Source organism: Trichechus manatus, unplaced genomic scaffold (assembly GCF_000243295.1).
Source record: "Trichechus manatus latirostris isolate Lorelei unplaced genomic scaffold, TriManLat1.0 scaffold00058, whole genome shotgun sequence".
Classification (NCBI taxonomy): Eukaryota; Metazoa; Chordata; class Mammalia; order Sirenia; family Trichechidae; genus Trichechus; species Trichechus manatus.
The window spans coordinates 5904159-5919763 of record NW_004443994.1 but is presented as its reverse complement, the minus strand read 5'-3'; the positions used below and the strand labels follow the sequence as shown (position 1 = coordinate 5919763).

At 36.6% G+C, this 15605-nt stretch overlaps 1 protein-coding gene across 8 annotated transcripts in view; it reads left to right on the top strand.

Annotated features, from left to right (window-relative positions):
* ZNF644 (zinc finger protein 644) overlaps positions 1 to 15605 on the top strand; it is a 116506-nt gene that overhangs the window by 37190 nt on the left and 63711 nt on the right. For 2 of the 8 annotated variants that reach the window (XM_023733411.1, XM_023733408.1), the window contains exon 3: positions 7411 to 7491. The exons of the other annotated variants lie outside the window; for them this stretch is intronic. The gene's annotated coding sequence lies outside the window, so the exon portion shown is untranslated. The remainder of the gene's footprint in view (positions 1 to 7410; positions 7492 to 15605) is intronic. 8 annotated transcript variants of the gene reach the window in all.

The following is a 15605-nucleotide window of genomic DNA, read 5'->3' as shown; positions in this document are numbered from 1 at the left end:
AGAGCAGTCAGTGGTGGTAGCTGGGCACCATCTAGCTATACTGGACTCAGTCTGGTGGAGGCCTTGGTAGCTGTGGTCCATTAGTCCTTTGGACTGATCTTTTCCTTGTATCCTGTCTTGTCATTCTCCCTTGCTGTCGAAGGGGTGAGACCAGTGGAGTATCTTAGATGGCTGCTCACAGGCTTTTAAGACCCCAGATGCTACTCACCAGGGTAGAATGTAGAACATTGTCTTTATAAACTGTGTTATGCCAATTGAGCTAGATGTTCCCTGAGGCCATGGTCCCCACAGCCCTCTGCCCAGCAGTTCAGTCCCTCAGGGAATTTGGATGTGTCTGTGGAGCTTCCATGACCTTGCCTTGTACAAGTTGTGCTGGCTTCACCTGTATTATGTACTGTCTCACCCTTCACGAAAGATACCACTTATCTATTGCCTATTTAGTATTCCCCCCCACCCTTCCCATCCGTCATAACCAACAGAGATTGTTACTTTTTCTGTGTAAACTTTTTCACGAGTTTTTACAATAGAGGTCTCATACAAGATTTGTCCTTTTGTGATTGACTTATTTCACTCATAAGCTTGAAATATTTTGAGACATCTGAGTAGAAACGTCCGGTGGCAGTTGGATAGTACAGATCTCTAACTTAAGAAAGAGACCTGAGAGACATCAGAATTGAAAAGTCTCCGTAATATCTCACAAATACATTTTTTGTTCTAATATCTCTAAGACATTACGAAGAATATTTGTAAATTAAATATTCAGTTGACCTGAAGATTATTAAAAAATGACTTAGTCCATATAGATTTATGAGCTGATGTTTTTATTAGAGATTTTGGCCTCTGCTGATTATTAATTAAACAAGAATTAATGCCATTAGTGAATAATTAATCATATTTCTGATGATAAGAGTTACCAAAAATGCTTGAATAGCTAATGGTGTATAAAATGAGTTAAATCTTAGATTTATGTTAATAGTGTCTGATTCATAGTAGCTGAATACCAATTCTGATAATATTTGATGATGTAAATACTTTCTAGCCTGAATTATGAAGTTATTAGTTAGGTTATTAGTTGTTAATTCGTTAACATGATCTTCAAATCTTTAGGTTAATTGTGATTTAGCAAATCACTAGGATAAAAGGCGTATGAGAGCAGGACCTTGTGTATCTTGTTCACCATTGTATACTCACCATCTAGAGTGGTTATTGGCACAGACATATTCAATATATATTTGTTGGGAAATCAGGGTTTACATACATTGTTTTAATATTTAATCAAACTTTATTTATAGTCAGATGACTTTAGTGGCAAAAGAGTTCTTAAAAAGTGTCTAATTCTTAGCTTTTGCTTAACTGATGCTTTTGTTTGAGCATTATTTTCTTCCTTGAATTACTCTGTAACAGTTCATAGTTACACTGCCTTCCTTCCATATACATCGTTCCCTCCAACAGACACATTTCTCTCCATAATCAGAACATTTTTACTGACTTTATTGAAACATGTCTTAAAGACATAATCAGGTGATGGATATTTTCACCTTGTGTATTTTGACATCACCATGTCTAAAACTAGATTAGTCACCTTTGCTTTCAAAAACTCTTCCTCTTCTGCTGGTGAACTCACCATTTTCTTGTCGTTGAGACTAAAATCCCTCTGAGTATTTATATTGCATACTTTCTGTCTTACAGATTTGTCAGTAGGTCTTGTTGCTTTTCCTTTGGCATTATACCATGTATTTATCTTTCTTCCCATTCCTTTTGCTCATAATTTTGTTCACACTGTCTATTGCAATCATCTCGGAGTTGATCTTTCTTTGCTTACTTCATTCCATTTGTGTAACACCATTTAATTCAACTTTCTAGGAAGTTACCCTGATTATATTACTTACTTGCTCAAAAAAATAATCAACTCCTTAAAGATAAATTTTAATTCTTAGGTATTACTCAAAAGCTTTCAAATTCATGTTCTAATCTACTTGAACATTTTATACCCTACTATTTAATAAGTATTTTGCTGCAGCCTGGTTTAATTGTTGTTATTTAAAAATCCTTACACTTTTTCAACTTTACTCACTATCTTTCTTACGAATTGCATCTCCAGTTCATTTCTACTCTGGAAAATTAACTTATCCTTGAAAGCTCAGCTCAAATACTCCCTCTCCCTTAAGGTGACACAGCCCCTAAGAAGTCACTTTCTCTCACTTGTCTATGGTAATTGTGAACTGAACCATTTATTGGTTGAATGACTTAAAAGCATGACAAGATAGTAAGATCATGCTTTTGATATCAGGTATAAGAACTTTTGACTGTTGATCTCAAGTGCCATTTTTTCCCTATGCCATTTTTTTCTCTAAAAATTTTATAACTAAAAGTTTTATAGTTCTGCATTTTACATTTGATTCCATGATCCATTTTGAGTTAATTTTGTGTAATTTGTTGAGACTTAGATTGAGGTTCATTTTTTTGCTTATGAATGTCTCAGTGCTCCAGTGCCATTTATTGAAAAGGTGATCCTTCCTTCCTCCACTGATTGTAAAAAAGGTCATTGGGAGTTGGGTAGGAATTCCATTGAGTCTGTCAGTCACTTTGGGGTATATTGCTGTCTTAATATTAAGTCTTCTAATCTGTGAACTGTGGTATCTTTCCACTTATCTAGATCTTTAATTTTCATCCAGTGTAGTTTTTGGTGTACCAGTCTTGCTGCACTTCTTTGGTTAAATTTATTCATTAAGTATTTTATTCTTTTCAATGCTATTGTAAACATAATTGTCTTAATTTCATTTTTAGATTTTTTATTGCTAGTGTGTAGAAATCAACTTGATGGCACCTAACAACAACAACAACAGTGTATAGAAATACAGTTGGTTTTCATATATTGATCTTGTATCCTGTGACTTTGCTAAACTTGTTTATTAGCTCTGGTAGTTTTTTTGTGGATTTTTTAGGATTTTCTATATATAAGATCATGTCATCTATAAATAAAGATTTTATTTCTTTTCAGTCTGGATACTGTTTGTTTTTTCATGTTTACTTTCCCTAGCTAGCACTTGAGTACAATGTTGAATAGAAGTAACAAGAGCAGATATTTTATTCCTGATTTTAAGGGGAAAACTTTTAGTCTTTTACCATTAAGTGTGATGTTACCTGTGAGTTTCTCATAGATATCCTTTATCAGGTTGAGGAGTTCCCTTCTATTTCTAGTTTGTTGAATGTTTTTATCATGAAAGGGTGTTGGATTTTGTCAAATGCTTTTTCTGCAGCTATTGAGATTATCATTTTTTTTTTATGACATTGATTTTCACGTGTTGAACTACCTTTGCGTTCCTGCGATAAATCCCGCTTGGTTATGGTGTCTAATCCTTTTAATATACTGCTAGCTAGGTTTGCTAGTATTTTGTTGAGTTTGCATCTATATTTATAAGAAACAATGATTTGTGGTTTTCTTTTTTTGTAGAGTATATGGTTTTGATATCAGGATAATGCTGTCCTCATAGAATGAGTTAGGAAGTATTCCTCCTGTTTTTTGGAAGAATTTGAGAAGGATTGGTGTTAATTTTCTCAATGTTTACTAGAATTCAATAGTGAAACCACTTGGCCCTGGACTTTTTTGTTTGGAGGTTTTTGATTACTGAGTCAATCTCTACTTGTTATAGGTCTGATGAGATTTTCTTTTTCTTTTTGAGTCATTTTTGGTACTTTATGTGTTTCTAGGAATTTGTCCATTTCATCTAGGTTATTGATTTGTTGGTGTAAATTATTCATAGTATTCTCTAATAACTCTATTTCTGTAAGGTTGGTAATAATGTCCCTACTTTCATTTCTGATTTTAGTAATTTGAGTCTTCTCTCTTTTTTCTTAGTTTAGCTAAAAGATTGTCAGTTATGTTGATTTGTTTAAAGGACCAACTTTTGGTTTTGTTGATTTCTGTATTTGTTTTCTATTTCATTTATCTCTCCTCTAGTCTTTATTATTTCCTTCCTTCGCTAGCTTTGGGTTTAGTTTGCTCTTTATTCTGGTTGCTTAGTTATTGATTTGAGGTCTTTCATCTTTTTTTTTTTTTTTTAAATTGTGCTTTAGGTGAAAGTTTACAGAGCAAACGTGTTTCCCATTCAATAACATATACACAAAGTGTTCTGTGACGTTGGTTGTAATCCCCACAATGTGCCAGCACTCACTCCGTTTCCACCCTGAGTTCCCTGTTGCCATTCGTCCAGTTTTCCTGCACCTTCCTGCCTTCTCATTTTTGCTTTGGGGCTAATGTTGGCCATTTTGTCCTATTTAGTTGATTGTTCTAAGGAGCACTTTCTTCACAGGTGTTACTGTTTCTTTTATACTTTTATAGGCCTATATGTTATTTAGTTGAAAGGTGATATCCAGGAGTGGCTTCAGATCCAAGTTAGAGGGGTGACTAAGGGCCATAGTCTAGGGGATTCTTCCAGTCTCTATCAGACTAGTAAGTCTGGTTTTTTTTTTTTTTTTTTTTTAGATGAATTTGGATTTTGTTCTACATTTTCCTCATGCACTCTCTGGGACCCGCTATTGTAATCCTGGTCAGAGCGGCTTTCTTCTTTTTTAATATAGGCTTATTACAGCTCTGAGTTTACCTCTGAGCACTGCTTTCACTACATCCCATAAGTTTTGATATGTTGTATTTTCGTTTTCATTCATCTCAAAGTATTTCCTAATTTTCCTTATGATTTCTTCTTTGACCCATTGGTTGTTGTAGAGTGTGTTGCTCGATTTCCACATATAATTTGCGTTTTCCAGAATTCCTTCTGTTACTGATTTCTGATTTCATTCCATGTGTGTATGATTTGAAGACTTTGTATGATTCAGTCTTTTTATATTTGAGACTTCATCAGTAGTCTAATGTATGGTCTCTCCTGGAAAGTGTTCCATGTGCACTAGGGAAGAATGTCTCTTTTGCTGTTTTTGTGTGCAGTGTTCTGTATATGTCTGTCTGCTTGGTTTATAGTATTGTTCAAGTCCTTATAATTCCTGTTGATCTTATGTCTGGATATTCTAACCACTATGGAAAGTGATGTATCACAGTTTTCAACTATTATTGTAAAACTGTCTGTTTTCTCCATTTTTGTCAATTTTTGCTCCATATATTTTTTGGGGCTCTGTTGTGTGTATATAATTGTTACAGTTTCTTCATGAGTTGATGCTTTTTCGGTATATAGTATTCTTCTTTGTCTCTTGTAACAATTTTTGACTTAAAGTCTATTTTGTCTGATACTAGCATAGGCAGCCCACCTCTATTTTGATTACTAGTTGTATGCACTATTTTCCTATCCTTTTACTTTCAGCCTGTTTGTGTCTTTGGATCTAAAGTGAGTCTCTTGTATGCAGCTTATTAGTGGATCATGTTTATCCTGACAGTTGTTTTTTTTTTTTAATATTTTATTTTTGTTTTCAGTGATCCTGAAATGTTTTGAAATGAGCTTTACTACAGCACTGAATTGTTCTTGTTTTGTTTTATTAGGTATGACCGTGGAATTATTTTTCCCTTTTAAATTGTGGAATTAGGAGGCAGATGAGATAGGGAGAAAGTTACTATGTGAGAATAGTTTATTTTTCATGTGTATAATTATTACTGTAGTTTAGTGACCCAGGTAACTGCAGCTAAATTATGTTTACTTTGACTCAGAATGCCAGGTGTTTCTCCCCACCTTCCCAAAAACCTTTCTTTTTTTTTTTTTTTTAAATTGTACTTTAGATGAAGGTTAACAGAACAGATTTCTTATTAAACAGTTAGTACACATACTGTTTTATGACATTGGTTAACAACCCCATGACATGTCAGCACTCTCCCTTTTTGACCTTGAGTTGCCTATGACAAGCTTTCCTGTTTCCTCCTGCCTTCTAGTCCTTGTCCTGGGCTGTTGTGCCCCATTAGTCTCGTTTTGTTTTATGGACCTGTCTAATCTTTGGCTGAAGGGTGAACCTCGGGAATGACTTCATTACTGAGCTAAAAGGGTGTCTGGGGGCCATACTCTTAGGGTGTCTCCAGTCTCTGTCAGACCAGAAAGTCTGATCTTTTCCAAAAACCTTTCTGTTGTTGTTATTAGGTGCTGTCGAGTCGGTTCTGACTCATAGTGACCTTGTGTACAACAGAACAAAACATTGCCTGGTCCTACACCATCCTCACAATCGTTGTTCTGCTTGAGCCCATTGTTGGAGCCACTGTGTCATTTCATCTCATTGAGGGTCTTCTTCTTTTTTGCTGACCCTCTGTTTTACCAAGCATAGTGTCCTTCTCCAGGGACTGATCCCTAATGATAACATGTCCATTGGATTAGGGCCCAACATAATCACGTCTGTGACCTCATCTTAACTTGATTATATCTGCAAAGACCCTTTTTCCAAATAAGGTCACATTCACAGCTTAAAAAAAAACCAAACCAAACCCGTTGCCATTACTGTGAGTCGATACCGACTCATAGTGATCCTATAGGACAGAGTAGAACTGCCCCATAGGGTTTCCGAGGAGCGCCTGGTGAATTCAAACTGCCGACCTTTTGGTTAGCAGCCGAACTCTTAACCACTACGCCAACAGGGCTGGGAGGGAGTGTGTTCCGGTGTAGTTGTTTTTTTAAAATTTTTTTTATTGTTGTAGTTTACATGAAGTTTACATTTCAGGTTTGTCTCCCATACAAAAATTTATACATACATTGTTATGTGACCCTAATTGCTCTCCCCATACTGAGACAGCACACTCCTCCTTTCTACCCTTGATTCCCCATGTCCATTCAACCAGCTCCTAACCCTGTCTGCCTTCCCATCTCATCTCCAGGCAGAAGCTGCCCGTTTAGTCTCTTGTATCTACTTGAGCTAAGAGGCACACTTCTCATGAGTATCACTTTATGTCCCACAGTGCAGTCCAATCTCTGTCTGAAGAGTTGGCCTCGGAAATTTTTTAGTTCTGGGCTGAGAGAGAATCTAGGGGCTATGCTTTCCAGGTTTCCTCCGCTCTCAGTCAGACCATTAAGTCTGGTCTTCTTACTAGAATTTGAGTTCTGCACTCCACCTTTCTCCTGCTCCATCAGGGACTCCCAGTTGCTATCTTTTAACTGTAGAGTTTAATAATTTACATTTAAACTAATTACAAATAAGAAAGGACTTCTGCCATTTTGCTGTTGTCCATATGTCTTTTTGTTGTTGTTGGTCCTCCTTTCCTCTGTTACTGCCTACTTTTATGTTTGAGTCTTGTAGTATACTGTTTTTATTTCCTTTTCATTTCCTTTATTTAGCTGTATACATTGGGTTTCCATTGACATGGATTTATAATTACTATGTAATGCATTGTTTTTTAAACCATACAGAAAAAAAAGAGGCGTGACAATACAAAAATACTGGCTTTTGTGTTTATGTAGTTCTTTACCAGTGTTTTTTTTTTTCCCTTAGGACTCAGAGTTACTGTGTGGTGTTCTTTCATTTCAGCATTTAAGGACTCCCTGTATCGTTTGTTGTAGTACACATCTACAGGTGACAGACTTTTTCATTCAGTTTTTGTTTATCTGGGAATGTCTTAATTTCTCTTACATTTTTCAAAAACAGTTTTGCCAGATACAGAATTGTTGGTTGACAGTTTTGTTTTTTTTCCCTTTCAACACTTAAAGTATATTATCCCACTTGGTTCTTGCCGCCATGGTTTCTCATGAGAAATCCCTGTTGATCTTACTGAAGATCCTTTGTATGTAATGAGTCCCTTCTCTGCTTTCAGTATTGTCTCTTTGTCTTAGACTTTTACAGTAGGATTATAAAGTATCTCAAAGTGAATCTCTTTGCATTTATGCTACTTGAAGTTTGTTGAGCTTCTTGTATGTGTAAATTCATGTCTTTTTTGTAAATCAAAGTAGTGGGGGAGGTTTTACCATTATTTCTTGAAATATCTCTTTGTCCCTTCTGTTCCTGCTTTCTAGGACGGTCATGCTTGTGTTCATATGCTTGCTGATGTCCACAGGTCTCTTAGCCTCTGTTCATTTTTTTCCCCCATTTTTCTTCCTGCTGTTTAAACTGGATAATTTCAGTTGATCCATCATCAAGTTCACTGATTCTTTCTTCTGCCTGCTCACATCTGCTGTTTGAAATCCTTTAGTCATGTTTTTATTTCAGTTATTGAACTTTTCAAGTCCAAAATTTCTGTTGGGGTTCTTTTTAAAAAATCTATATATTTATAGATACTCTCTGTCTTCAGACATTGTTCTTCTGGTTTCCTTTAGTTAGTTCATTGTCTAGTTTCATTTTAGCTCTTTGAATGTATTTAAAACAGTGATTAAAAATGTTTTTCTAAGGACAAAATCAAAACATTAACTGCAGAACTCAAACAGAGAATAGCAAAAAAAGCCCACAGCCACCAGAAGAAAGGAAATAATAAAGATCAGAGTAGAAATAAATGAAATAGAGAATAGAAAAACAATAGGAAGAATCAGCAAACCAAAATTGGTTCTTTGAAAGAATCAGCAAAATCGACAAACCACTGGCCAAACTGACAAAAGAAAAACGGGAGAGGACACAAATAACCCAAATAAGAAATGAAATGGGGGACATTACAACAGACCCAACTGAAATAAAAAGGATCATAACAGTATTATGAAAAACTATACTCCAACAAATTTGAAAACCTAGAGGAAATGTATAAATTTCTAGAAACACACTACCTATCCAAACTATCACAACATGATGTTGAAAATCTGAACAGACCCATAAGGAGATTGAAAAGGTAATTAAAAAAAATCTCCCAACAAAAAAAGCCCTGTCCCAGATGGCTTCACTGGAGAATTCTACCAAACATTCAGAGAAGAGCTTATACCAGTACTACTCAAACTAGTTCAGAACATAGAAAAGGAAATGACACTTCCAAATTCATTTTATGAAGCTGGCATAACCCTGATACCAAAACCAGGCAAAGACGCCACAAAAAAAGAAAATTACAGACCAATATCTCATGAATAGTGATGCAAAAATTGTCAAAAAATTATAGCTGGTAGAATTCAGCATCATATCAAAAAAAATAATTTGCCACGACCAAGTAGGGTTCATACCAGGTATGCGAGGGTGGTTCAACATTAGAAAATCAAACAGTGTAACCCACCACATGAATAAAAGGAAAGAAGAGAGTCACATGATCATCTCAATTGCTGCAGAAAAGGCATTCGACAAAATCCAACACTCATTCCTGATAAAAACTCTCAATAAAACAGATGTAGAAGGGAAATTTCTCGACATAATAAAGGGCATCTATGCAAAACCAACAGCTGACATCACTCTTAATGGAGACAGGCTGAAAACATTTCCCTTGAGAACAGAAATAAGAGAAGGATGTTCTTTATCACCACTCCTATTTAACATTGTGCTGGAAGTTCTAGCTGGAGCAATAAGGCAAGAAAAAGAAATCAAGGGCATCCAAATTGGTAATGAAGAAGTTAAACTCTCCCTGTTTGTGGATGATATGATACTATACAGAGAAAGCCTTCAAGACTACGTGAGAAAACTACTGGAACTAATAGAAAGATTCAGCAGAGTAGCAGGATACAAGATAAACATACAAAAATCAGTTGAATTCCTATATACCAATAAAGACAATGATGAAAACGAAATCAGGAACACAATACCATTTATAATAGCCCCTAAAATAATAAAATACTTAGGAATAAATCTAACCAGGGATGTAAAAGACCTATACAAACAAAACTACAAAACACTACTACAAGAAACCTGAAGGGATCTACATAAATGGAAGAACATACCATGCTCATGGATAGGTAGACTCAACATTGTGAAAATGACAATTCTACCCAAAGCAATGTACAAATACAATGCATTCCCCATCCAAATACCAACAACATTCTTCAAAGAGATGGAAAAACTAATCATTAATTTTATATGGAAAGGGAAGAAGCCCCAAATAAACAAAGCACTATTGAAGAAGAAGAATAAAGTAGGAGGGCCCACACTACCTTACCTCAGAATCTGTTATAGAGCTATGGTAGTCAAAACACCTGGTACTGGTACAACGACAGATAGGTTGACCAATGCAACAGAATCGAGAACCCAGGTGTAAATCCATCCACCTACGGTAACCTGATCTTTGACAAGGGCCCAAAGTCCATCAAATGGGGAAAAGACAGTCTTTTTAACAAAGGGTGCTGGCAAAACTGGATGTCCATCTGCAAAAAAAAGAAACAGGACCCATACCTCACACCATATACAAAAATGGATCAAAGACCTAAATATAAAGCCGAAAACTATAACGTTCATAGAATAAAAAATAGGATCAATGCTAAAGGCCCTAATACCTTACATTAACAGGATACAAACCATAACCAACATCACACAAACTCCAGAAGATAAGCTAGATAACTGGGATCTTCTAAAAATCAAACACTTATGCTCGTCAAAAGACTTTACCAAAAGAGTAAAAAGAGAAACTACAAACTGAGGAAAAATTTTTGGACATTACAAGTCAGACAAAGGTCTAAGCTCTATAATACTACAAGAAAATCCAACACCTCTACAACAAAAACACAAATAATCCAATTAAAAAATGAGCAAAGGAAATGAACAGACACTGCACCAAAGAAGACATTCAGGTGGCCAACAGACAGACACATGAGGAAATGCTCACGATCACTAGCCATTAGAGAAATGCAAATAAAAACTGCAGTGAGATACCATCTCACCCTGGCATTACTAGCATGAATCAAAAACACTGGAAATAACAAATGTTGGAGAGGCTGCGGGGAGATCGGAACTCTTATGCACTGTTGGTGGGAATGCAAAATGATACAACCGTTTTGAAAATGATATGACACTTCCTTAGAAAGTTAGAAATAGAAATACAATATAATCCAGCAGTCCCACCCCTAGGAATATATCCCAGAGAAATAAGAGCCGTCACACGAATAGACATATGCACACCCATGTTCATTGCAGCATTATTCACAATAGCAAAAAAGATGGAAACAACCCAGGTGCCCATCAGCAGATGAATGGATAAACCAACTATGGTTCATACACACAATGGAGTATTATGCAATGATAGAGAGCAATGATGAATCTGTGAAGCTTCTCATAACATGGATGAAACTGGAGGACATTATGCTGAGTGAAATAAATCAATCACAAAAGGACAAATATTGTATGAGACTTCTATTGTAAAAACTCAAGAAAAAGTTTACAGCTGAAAAGAAACAATCTTTATTGGTTATGAGGGATGGGAGGGGTAGGGGGGAGTTACTAATTAGACAATAGATATGTGGTAACCTTGGTGAAGGGTAAGATAGTACACAATACTGAGGAAGCCAGCAGAACTTGTAGAAAGGTTATAGAAGCTCCACAGACACATCTGAACTTCCTGATGGACTGAATTGCTGGGCAGAGGGCTGTGGGGACCATGGTCTCAGGGAACATCTAGCTCAATTGGCATAATATAGTTTATAAAGACAATGTTTTACATTCTACTTTGGTGAATAGTGTCTGGGGTCTTAAAAGCCTGTGAGCAGCCACCTAAGTTACTCCACTGGTCTCATCCCTTTGGCAGCAAGGGAGAATGAAGAAAACAAGATACAAGGGAAAGATTAGTCCACAGGACTGATGGACTACAACTATCACGGCCTCCACCAGACTGAGTCCAGTACAACTAGATGGTGCCCGGCTATCACCACTGACTGCTCTGACTGGGATCACAACAGAGAGTCCCGGACAGAGCTGGAGAAAAATGTAGAACAAATTCTAACTCCCAAAAAAAGACTGGACTTAAACTGACCTGACAGAGACTGGAGAAACCCCGAAAATATGGCCCTCAGACACCCTTTTGGCTCAGTGATGAAGTCACTCCTTAGGTTCACCATTCAGCCGAAGATTAGACAGCCCCATAAAACAGAAGGAGACTAATGGGGCACAACAGTCCAGGGAGAAGGACTAGAAGGCAGGAGGGGACAGGAGGGGTGGTAATAAGGAATCCAAGGTTGAGAAGGGACAGTGTTGACACGTTGTGAGTTTGTTAACCATTGTCATAAAACAATCTGTGTACTGTTTAATGAGAAACAATTTGTTCTGTAAACCTTCATCTAAAGGACAATAAAAAAAATTAAAAAAAAAAAAAATTTTTTTCTAGTAAGTCCTATGGCCGTACTTCCTCCGGGACAGTTTCTGTTAATTTCTTTTTCGTGTAATTGGGCTGTACTTTGTTGTTGTTTTGCGTTTGTTGTAATTTTTTTTTTTTTTAATTGAAAACTGGATGTTTTAAATATTGTAGTGTGGTAACTCTGGAGATCAGATTTTTCTTCTCAGGATTTGTTGTTGTTGCTTCCTGTGGGTTGTAGTTGTGACTTTCTAAACTACTTTTTAATGACTGTATTTTTGTCAGGTGTAGTCTCGAGTCTCTGTTCTTTGACTTATGGTCAGCTAGTAGTTTGACAGAAGTTTTCTTAAACTCCTGGAGCCCCACCTTCCCCCCAAAAGAAGAAAAGAAATATTCTCTCTTATTTCGGATGGGCTCTGCATCAGGGTACTTTTCAGTGGTTAGGTTTTTTACAACTCTGCCTTAGCCTTTACTTATTTGCATGTGCTGAGCCTAAACATCAGCTGGAGGTGAAATCTTGGGGTCTTTTTAGGCCTTTTCTGAGTATGCTTCCTGCCTTGGGCAGATACATGGATTTCTAGATTCCCTGTTATATGTGGGTATGTGGGAGCTTTTCAGATTCCTTATTCACAAAAGTAACGCCCTCCCCAGGTTTTCTTCCCAGGCTTCAGCATGTCTGTTGTTTGTCCTAACTGTAATTGTATGCCCCATGCAGCAGCAGCTTATTCATTTACCTTTCAGTGTTTGCCACTTAGTATCTTTTCCACCCTAAGACAGTTCCAAGTTAGGAACCCCCTGACAAGTCAGAACAGACAAACACAGTTCCTTGGGAGAAAGGTCTGCTCTTCTCCCTCTGAAAACAGATACCTACACTGGGAATGTTGACTGCCATGTTCATGACCTCTGCTGCACCAACGAGGGGGTTGGAGCAAGGTTAAGTTAAAACTTTGCAAGGCTTTCTCCTGCCTTGTTTAAGTCACCTTTTTCTTGATTCAGCATTCACTTGGTTACTGTAAACCTTTGACTGTTTTCCAGATTTTGGACAATATTGCTTCTGACAATTTTTGTTTATTTTTTTCAGTGTTTCTTTGGAGGTATGAGCCCTTGGATTTCTCTACTTCACTATTTTCACTGAATCATGCTGTTGATTTTTTTGTGTGTTGATCTTGTGCCCTGTGACCTTGCTCTGTTCACTTGTTGGTTCTAGTAGGGTTTTTTTGTTTGTTTGTTTTTTCCCCTTTGTTTTTTTCTTCTTTTTTTGGTACATTCTTTGGAATTTGCTACAGAGGCAATAATGTCATCTACAAATAAGAGTAGTTTCATTTCTTCCTTTTCATTATGTATATCTTTTATTTTTTATTTTTTGCAGTGGCTAGAACTTCCAGTACTATTTTAAATTCAAGTAAGCTTGAACATTCTTGCCTTGTTTCTGGTTTTAGTTGGAAAGCATTCAGTCTTTTCACCGCTAAGTATGATGTTATTTGTAGGTTTTTGTAGATATTCTATATCAAGTTGAGGTAGTTTCCCTTTATTCCAGACTTGCTGAGAGTTTTTACTATGAATGAGTGTTAGATTTTGTCAGTGATTTTCTGCATCAATTGACATGGTCATAGAATTTTTCTTCTTAGCCTTTTGGTATGGTAGATTACATTGATTTTCATTGTTGAACCAGTCTCCCATAAATGGAATAAATCCCACTTGGTCATATTGTATAATTTTTTTTATGCATTGTTGGATTCAGTTTGTCAGTAATTTATTGAGGATTTTTCCATCTAAGTTCATGAGAAATGTTAGTCTGTAGTATTCTTCTTTTGTACTGTCTTTGTCTGGTTTTGATATCAGTATAATACCAGCTTCATAAAATGAACTTGGAAGTGTTCTGTCCTTTTCAGGTTTTAAAACTTTAGTAGAATTCTCTAGTGAAACATGCTGACCTGGAGATTTCTTTTGGAAGTTTTTTAAATTATAAATTCAGTTTTCTTCATTACTAGACTATTCAAAATCTACTTCATTTTGGGTTAGTTATAGTCATTTGTATTTTTCAAGATACTGCTCTGCTTTATCCAACTTGTTAAGTTTATGTCTGTAGAGTTTTTCATAGTATTCCCTTATTATCATTTTGTTGTCTAAGGATCTGTGGTGAGATTCTCTGTTTCATTATTGATACAGGCATACCTCCTTTTATTGTGCTTTGTTTTATCGTGCTTCGCAGATACTGCATTTTTTACAAATTGAAGGTTTCTAGCAACCCTGTGTCAAGCAAGTCTGTTGGCGCCATTTTTCCAACAGCATGTGCTCACTTTGTGTCTATGTGTCACGTTTTGGTAATTCTTGCAATATTTCAAACTTTTTGATTATTATTATATCTGTTATGGTGATCTGTTGTCTTTGATGTTACTATTGTAATTGTTTTTGGGTGCCACGGACTGCATCCATATAGGATGGCATATTTAATCGATAAATGGTGTGTATTCTGACTGTTCCACTGACAGCCCATTCCCCTCTTTCTCTTCTTCTCCTGGGACCTCCCTATTCCCTGAAACACAACAATTAACCCTACAATGGCCTCTGAGTGTTCAAGTGAAAGAAAGAGTCACATGTCTCTCAAAAACCCAGAAATGGTTAAGCTTAGTGAGGAAGGCATGTCGAAAACTGAAATAGGTCAAAAGCTTGGCCTCTTGCACCAAAGAGTTGGCTACGTTGTGAATGCAAAGGAAAAGTTCTTGAAGGAAGTTAAACATACTACCCCAGTAAACACAAATGATAAGAAAACAAAACAGCCTTATTGGTGACATGGAGAAAATTTTAGTGGTCTTAATAGAAGATAAAACCAGCCGCAGCATTCCCTTAAGCCAAAGCCTAATCCAGAGGAAGGCCCTAACACTATTTAATTCTGTGCAGACTGAGTGGTAAGGAAGTTGCAGAAGAAAAGTTTGAAGGTAGCAGAGGTTGGTTCATGAGGTTTAAGGAAAGAAGCCGTCTCTATAACATAAAAGTGCAAGGTGAAGCAGTAAGTGTTGATGGAGCAGCTGCAGCAGGTTATCCAGAAGATCTAGCTAAGATAATTCACGAAGGTGGCTACACTAAACAACAAATGTTCAGTGTAGATGAAACAGCCTTATACTGGAAGAAGCAGCCATCTAGGACTTTCATAGCTAGAGAGGAAAAGTCAGTGCCTTTGGCTTCATGGCTTCAAAAGACGGGCTGACTCTCTTGTTAGAGGCTAGTGTAGCTGGTGACTTTAAGTTGAAGCCAGTGCTCATTTGCTGTTCCCAAAATCATAGGGCCCTTAAGAATTATGCTAAATCTGTTCCCCCTGTGTTCTGTAAATGGAAAACAAAGTCTGGATGAAAGCCCAGCGTGGTTTACTGAATATTTTAAGCCCACTGTTGAGACTTACTGCTCAGAAAAAAAGATTCCTTTCAAAATATTACTGCTCATTGACAGTGCACCTGGTCACCCAGAAGCCCTGATGGAGTTGTACATACAAGGAGATAAATGTTGTTTTCATGCC